Below are 8,436 nucleotides of genomic sequence, written 5' to 3' on the forward strand. Positions count from 1 at the left end.
TACATACGACATACAAGTGTACATATGCACTATTTCAGCCACTGTGCGTGCATTTGGCAATGTTTTGTTTTTGTACTCGAACTGAGACTGGTGTTTTACGCATTAAATTGGTTTGGAAATGTCAAATGAGCAACATAAAATCGGTTGAATTTTGGTTGGCAATGCAATAAAAGGCCGATCAAGCGTGCAATTGCCACTGAATGAATGATAGACATAATTTCATGCTCTTAGCAGCCAAATTATATTTAAACTTTAATGCGTAATTTAATGTAAATGAAAAGAAGGCAAAAATTCTCGATTTTCCTTTAAATAATATGATTTAAAATTATTTTTATGTCAAAAGCCAATTGTGTCCAACAACAACCAACACAAATACCAACAAATTATTCGGCCGTAAACACAGCTTATAGATCAATCGAATTACCATCGAAAATACATATATCTAAATATTTGAAAATGTAATAAGTATCTTTTAATATCCAAATTAATTGCACAAAGCAGCATCTTCCACATGGCCGCGCTGAAAGAAGCTGAAAAAAAATTTGTAAATTTATTTATCGTTAACTTTCAGAAGAAAATAGAGAATTCAGTTAAGAAAGCCAAAATAAGCGCACATTTTCGGCAACAAGGAAGTAGTTACTTGCAGTAGAATGCCAAGGCTTTCATTTCATCATCTTATTATAGTTAGCGGATTTGAGATTTTCATAATGAGTCTGCTTTTCTACTGAGCATTTGGCTCGCTCAATTCGTCCCAATTCTCAATTCCCTCTCAACCATTGCTTTGCTTCATTTGCATTTCTTTCGCTTAATACAATAAATATTCTGAAATGCTTGGATTATTCGCACAATGGAAATTTCGGTGCATTCATTCACTCACTCGCTTGTTGATGTTTTTTCAATGAAGGGAATAAATGGGTTGTAAGCAGACGAGTGTGAAAGTGAGTAAGAAGTTGGGCATTTACTCTAAATTAGCTTTCATTGTTTATACAGTTACTAATAGCATTTTAAACACCGAGTTCTAATAACATCGGAAAGCAAATCTAGACTAGGAAACTCAAGACTCAACGTGTCTCTGATGCAATTATGATTTCGCATTCGTCAAGCACTTGACAACTTTAAAAGTCGGGATCAACTCTCTTCACTCCAATATAATTGTTATTTGTTTTTAACACTAAATCATATTTTACACTTTAAGAAGTCCATTCCAAATAACAATTTTAAATCCTTGAGTTTTGAGGTTATTGCTTCTTCAATCCCTTTTATTTATTGTATGAGCCAATATTACTTAACTCTTTCATCATAAACAACGAATGAGTTTTAAATCAAAGAATAAAATTCTTTGGCAATTCTTTGCACAAGATAATCTTCTAACCAAAACGTTTATGCCATTTTGAAATAATTACAATCACAACAAATTCCAGAAGACATTTAAAACTGCATGAAAGTGAGGCAGATCCGCTTTCTTGTGCCTAAAAACTAGTTGCTTGTAATATTTTGGTTGCAAAGCTTACAGATTGCTAAAATTAATATTCAAACTGGCATTCAATGGAGAAAAGAATTTCCGTAGCTCGGCAATAACTGCATGAAGCTAATACATATATACATATATATGAATAGTTCCCACATGAACGATGCTATTATAGAAATGGGCCGCATTTCTCACTGCAAACTTAAAAGAACATGCTTGATAGATGCAAGAGACTGAAAAATTCACCTAAATTTTATGACTCCAACAAATTAGTGCTAAGAGCATGTAATCGAGTATCGAGTATTAATTGTATAGCATTTTTTGCTCAAAGGGCCCCGAATTTAATTACCTTTTAAATCATCAAACTCGCCACTACATGCCTACCTTGGAAAGCACACAGATCAGCACTCTGAACTTTGACAATTTGCATAACAATAGAGCAAATCAACATTTTAAGAATCAATTGCAAATGTCATACCATAATTTCTGGATGAGGGTATTAATTTCCAAAGAGTTCAACACATGTAAGTTTCTACCCAAATACTTTTGTGAGAATATAACAAAGCTCGATATTATTGCTATAGTTGTTGTGTTATTAAGGTGGTCAGTTCTCCCAGAATGACCACTTGCTTGCCTCAACACACAAGGGCACATACACAGTTTTATATGGAATGGCGTAGGAATTTCTTTCAATGCTAGTACTTTATATGGTATTCATTTGCTTACTTTGTTGCTGCTGCAAGCAATTTCCTGTGAACCTTGAGCTGTGTATTAAAAATCTCTCCTAGGTTTTTACTATTAAATGGTAGTAAGTGGGATTTTATTTATTTGAAGCAGAGCTTTTCATTTAAGCATTCCCAAGCGACAGTAAATTTGTTGTTGTAAATAATAATACAGTTATACCAAAGTAGCAAATACAAAGTAGTCGTATTTTGCGTGTTGAAGAATGGAGATATTTATGTGAATGTAAGTACTAATAAACATTGCGCAGCACAGTGGGTTGGATGGGTTATCTTAGTGGACATAAATGAAATATTTTTCTATAAAAGATGAAGATATTTACATAGTAGCGAGATCACTGATTATCAACGGAAAGGTTTTCTTAATAAATTTAAGTTGGTGGATCCAACATGATCATTTCAAAAATTAAAATATTTTTATAAAATTAATTTAATTTACACTCAGTATTTGTAGTTGCTGATTTCAAACAAAACTGTTCCTTAAAAATATTCAAAACGACCAGCCATTCTTTATTGTAATCGTCTCTCTGATCATCTTTACCATCACTATCTATATCATGAGCCAAATGAGGTCAAAGGTTAAGAATCTTCAATTAGCAAAACAACCGATTTTCAACAAATAATTCCAATCCGTCATTTTACGATTAAAAGTACATTGAACCTTACAGAATAATAAACTTCCGTTTTTGAGATTTTGTCCACCCACTTTTCTTCCCAAACACACTGTGCAACAGAAACTAAGACTTGCTAGGTGTTTATATGTAATGAAACGCAGAGATTTTTATATATAAAATAAATTACTTAAAAAAAAAAATTAAGTTTAATTGTGATGATTTCCCCCCACAACGCTTCAAAACACCAAACAGCACCAATTAGAAATGACATTGTGTAAACTCCAAGGCATTGTAATATAACTATCAATAAGCTCATACAAAATAAGGCTTTCTTCAACGCGCTTACCAGAGCTAATCTTGCCTAGTCAGTGGCAACACAGAACAGAACTGTTATTCCCCTACATATGTATTTATATATAAATGTATCTTGCAAGTAAGGGAGCCCACAAAGCATCAGGACAACCACAGAGTTATTGGCCAAAGGCCTTCGGAGACACGTACGCCAAGAAACAATAAGAAAGCAGGCAACTTGCGAAGGCATAAAACACGAAAGCAAACACACGGACGCTCACGACGGCACGATGACATGTGTATTTAAGTACAAGATTTATTTCCATGGAAAGCGAAGAATCTGCGCAACTGCGACACACTGTCAACAACTTTACGTCTTGATGGCAGCAAGCAAGAATACACCGAGGATTATAAAATAACTAATAGAAACAAGCTAAGAAAATGTTATTTAAAAAGTTTAGAAGCAGCAAAAGAACCAAAGTCTTCAAAAGAAAAGAAATCACTTAAAGGCGCATTTTATGCCACACGCACACACAAATGTCCAAATGTCAGCAACAAAGGAAATGTGGATTTCACCCTTCATAGATAAACAGCTGTTGGACTGTGGACAGTGGAAAGTTGTAAAGTTTTTTTTTGTTTTTTAATGCAAAAGCGCTCCTCTTGAAGTGTCCAGTTTGCACAAAGTTTCAGCGCACTTTATGACCCAATCAATATGGCATTCGAGTGATTTCTCTAAAAATATGAAAAGAAGAAAAACTTGCTCGGCCAACGGCTTTTTGTGTTCAACAACGGAAACTTTTCAAATAGCATGCCTCCCATACTTTTATTAATAAAGCGCTTCACAACTAATTTTGCATGCAGCAAAACTCATTTTGCGAATTGGCCGGCGAAGGCAGCATTTATTCTATTAAATGAGACATAAATCAAGCGGCCAGCCAAGTGGCATTTTCTGGCAGAAAGTGACAGCTGGTATTGTGAAATGAAAGTGTAAAATAATGACAGAGAGAGAGAGAGGGAGCGAGGAATATCATAATAAATATTGCGCGGGGGAAGTGGCATAAAATAAGCACAATAACGGTAATTAAATTTGTACTCGCTCGGTTGTCCGAACCGATATACTGAAAACAAATTCATGTTGCTGCTGAATTTATTAGGTGTAATTGTCCATAAATTTGCCAGTTATTACCAAAATGAGCTTAATGAGCTTTTTTCATTAGCGCATAGTAAGCTTTTATTTTATGTTTTTATGTTCTTTTAGTAATATTTAATACATTGATATGTTGTCTTCTGTTACTAATATTTACCAGAAGCCTAGTTTATTGTCGTATGAGAATATATTATACAAGAAAACTTTAATAGACGAAAAGCTCCCGGGTTTGGAAAATCGACTCTCTAAAAACTGTCACTTCTGCATGAAACAATTTAAAGTTAGTTCGGCTACAAAGAAAGGCTCAAGAAGAATATACTTTCTGTGTGATATAATTTCTATGTGAATTATAATCGATTTTAGGCACACGTGGTGTATTCAAAAAGTTACGGGAATTTTAAAATTTCGCGGGTTTTGGAAATCAAGTAGTTTATAACAATTAATGATGACGAATGAGTATTTTTTTTTCAAATAAGAAAATAACCGTTAACATGTCTCAGAGATCAATTTCATTTTCACTTTAACTCATAATTTTCATAAAAAAATTAGTAAAACAGAAATTTCGCAGACGAAGCTTTAACGACAACGAGCAACACTTGTCTGCATACTGGCCAGTCGTTATAGTGAGTCTTGACACCTTAAGTGGCTAGAGGAAAACCGAAAAAATGTTAAAATCTACACTCACGTAACCCCACGCAGCCGAAGGGAGAATGCTGAAGAAATGAGTTTTAGATTTAATTTTAGATACGAATTATGAGCAGCATTCCAAAGCGCCCTTCCACACAATGCCGGAGCGTGAGCGTGCCGAAGATAACAAGTCGCCGCAACCGACAACAAACTATACACACATTCGAACACTTTCACAGCTAGCAATGATTCTAGGCGGCTAGAGGGTTTCCCTTCGCTGTTAGTAATAAGTGTTGCCAACCTTCGTGTGTGTCTGTTCGTTCGCTCGTAGTTTGAAGAAAAAAAATGCGCACCCATTCATTTATTTAATGAAAATGCCAGCAGGGAGAACACCAACTCGAGCAGTGTAAAATACAGACGGGAGTTCCTGGGAGTGTGAGTTTTCTTCATATGGCATGTAGTGGCATTTTCTTCTTGCGAAGAATTCTTTCAAATGCTCACACTTACTCCAAACAAAAACGCCAACTATTACAAGCATTATCTATAAACACATTCTTATCCTCGTTTGTACGTACACACGAGGTGTTCGTGTAAGCCATTCGCATTGCGGCAGCGGTAGATTGCAAATAAGGATAATGCTTTACATATCATAAAATGCTCGAGTAAATTACACAAACAATAACTGGCTTTGCTTGCACACGCTGCTGAAAAGTTCTAGTACTGTGTGCTCACGTTCGTATTGTGGATAAAGGGTAATTGCCGTAGGCGCCTTGCAGTGCTTTACAGTTATTTCCAAGTGTTACATACATACATATGTACCATATTTCTTACCAAATGAGAGAGGTTGTACTAAGAGAAATTACTATTTGTTGTTTGATGGTCGCTTATGGGGTTCATTGGAATGGATGTCACATAAGCGGTCTCGCAACAAATGGATTTGCAAGGATTAGGATCTCGCTTCTTTTCAAAATGACACTCTAAAGTGACCTTTACATGTCCTCAGTGATACTATGAAATTATGTTAGAGTCAATCATGTTTACATAAAACGTATGAAAACTAAAAGAGCTCTAACAAGAGTTCTCATAATTGACGTCAAGGAAGTACTTCAAATCACAAAAGAATACGCAATTTCAGAGGATATCAAGCGGTGACACTTAGGTATCTACATATGTTAAACCTTTCTACGAGGTGTGTTCTAAAAATAACGGGAATTTTCGTTTCTTCGTCTACATTAATGCTGTCGTCTTCAAATCGATATCATGCACTTTCGTCAGCGCTACTTCCAATCGCCGAAACACTTCTCAAACTCAGTTTTTTGAGAGACAGCCTTTGGCTCTTTCAGCGATTTCTCACATGCTACTCGTAAAACGACGACCCTTTAAGGTTCTCTTTATTTTTGTAAGTAGGAAACACTTGAACGAAGTCATGTCTGGCGAATACGGAGCCTGAAGCCTAGGTACACTATTGTTTTGGGGAAGAATACACATTCCCGTTTCCGTTATTTTATGAACACACTTCGTATGTAGAACACATGAATTACTTTCAATTAGTGATCTAATTTGATTATAAAGAACCTGTCCCAAAAAAAAATAAATTTTACTATCTATAATTTACCACCCATTGTGCCACACATTATGAGCTCCATAATATAAATGTGGATTTCAACGACAAATACTTCAACTCACAAAGCCATAATTTGAAATAATATATATATAATAACCACACATATGTAGCATGTGTATCTATTATTTAGAGTATTTAGTCCGTCACACCTTTTATTTTCAGGTCCAAACTAACATATGTACATATTTACATTGAATTTACGAATTGAAAAAGCAACTAACTGAGACGTCAAGCTCTCAACACCCAGTCTATTCTAAATTGTTTTATCGCCGTTGGCGCAACACCATCTACTCCCCTGTCGCATTCCTTTGCGGCCGACAACTGCTCCAGGGAAATAAAGTAATACTTCCATATTATTATAACATTTTTTAAAGCCCTAACCCATTGAAGTTTGTACGAAATTACCCCAATTCCACGCCAGTGCGAAGGCGACGAGGGGTGGTGCTGGTTGTTGTGCTGTGCTCTACTCATCGGACAGTGTTTCGGACTTGTTTGGGCAGTCAGCTGTGTGTCGCTGAACCTGTGATAACCTCCGCTGCTTCCGTTGAAACTTTCTTCGCTCAGCTGGTTGCGTGTCCAAGCGCCATTAGAGCTACAATCCACGGCAAAATGGCCAAACAAACACAGTCATATACCAATGAGGATGTAAGTATAAGAGTGTATACATATCAGAGTTGAAAGGTTGATCTGCATTCCTCCACTGAACCACATTTTTGGCAAAGTATTAAATAAATATGTAATCCTTTTCTCACCTTTTTAGACTGTAGTTTAGTTTTTTCTCGCTTTACCTCTTCACCCATCCATGTGCCTGTGTTTGTGAACGGTATTTTCGGTTAGTGCATGTTTGCTTTACGATATTACGAAGAATGATATATTACATATGATAAGCATCTTTGGCTAACGTGTTATTTGCGAATTAGCTGTGGCTCCTATCCGTCATTATGTGACTTCGCTTACATAACCTGATGAAAATTATGGAAAATAAAGCTAAAATAACTTTTCGCTCTGGCAGGGTTTGGCCATTGCTATATGAAAGCGAGAGTTGTGGTTATCAGCAGCGCGACCTGAAAAACTTTCGAACGGTATATTGCGTGATTACTTACACTTTTTTTACAACATTACCCACATACATACATATATACATAAATTACACAAATATGTAATGGCTTTATGAGTTATTTTCGAAAGTTATATTGATATTACGCTAAATGGGGTTTCTTATTGAAAGGCGGCAATTAGAAGTAGCGGAATGCTAGTAGAATTTAAATATATACCTAATATACGAATGCCTTTTCGGAAGGAACTCACAATATTCCACGTCCTTGTGTGGCAAAAAAAACAGTGAAGAAATTATAATTAATCATTTCTGGCTAATTTCGGTTTAACTTTTTGTGAAAACTGCTTCGAAGAAAAGGAGGTAGAAACATATCAACACTTCTTTCTTGACTGTCTTGTATTCGCCAGATCAAAACTAAAACATCTCCGATCTCACACCTTCAGACATCCAGGGGAGCTAACGGGAATAAAACACAAAGAATCTTCTTTATGTATTCAAGACGACTTGTCGTAACATAAGATCTAATCATAGCTCGAGAAAAGTCTATATATAACTGCGGAATCCCCATCTTGAGGAACTGCCATAAAACCTACTCCAACAACAACAATTCGTTTTATATTTTCTGGTTTAGTGATGTTGTTTAAGGAATAAGAAACTCTAAATAGAGTAAAATTTGGAACAATACTTTGGTGGATTTAGCTGACAAAAACTCTCAAAACACAAACACTGAACCACATCTAGCATATGTTCGACAGCTGAGATGCCTTCAGGAGAATTTTATCTGAGTTGAGTAGGCTCTTGCCCTCCCTTTCATAATAGTTACCCGAATTGCATAAAATTTACTCTTTGAAGATAATTAAATTTATTC

Source organism: Zeugodacus cucurbitae, chromosome 2 (genome assembly GCF_028554725.1).
Source record: "Zeugodacus cucurbitae isolate PBARC_wt_2022May chromosome 2, idZeuCucr1.2, whole genome shotgun sequence".
Taxonomy (NCBI): Eukaryota; Metazoa; Arthropoda; class Insecta; order Diptera; family Tephritidae; genus Zeugodacus; species Zeugodacus cucurbitae.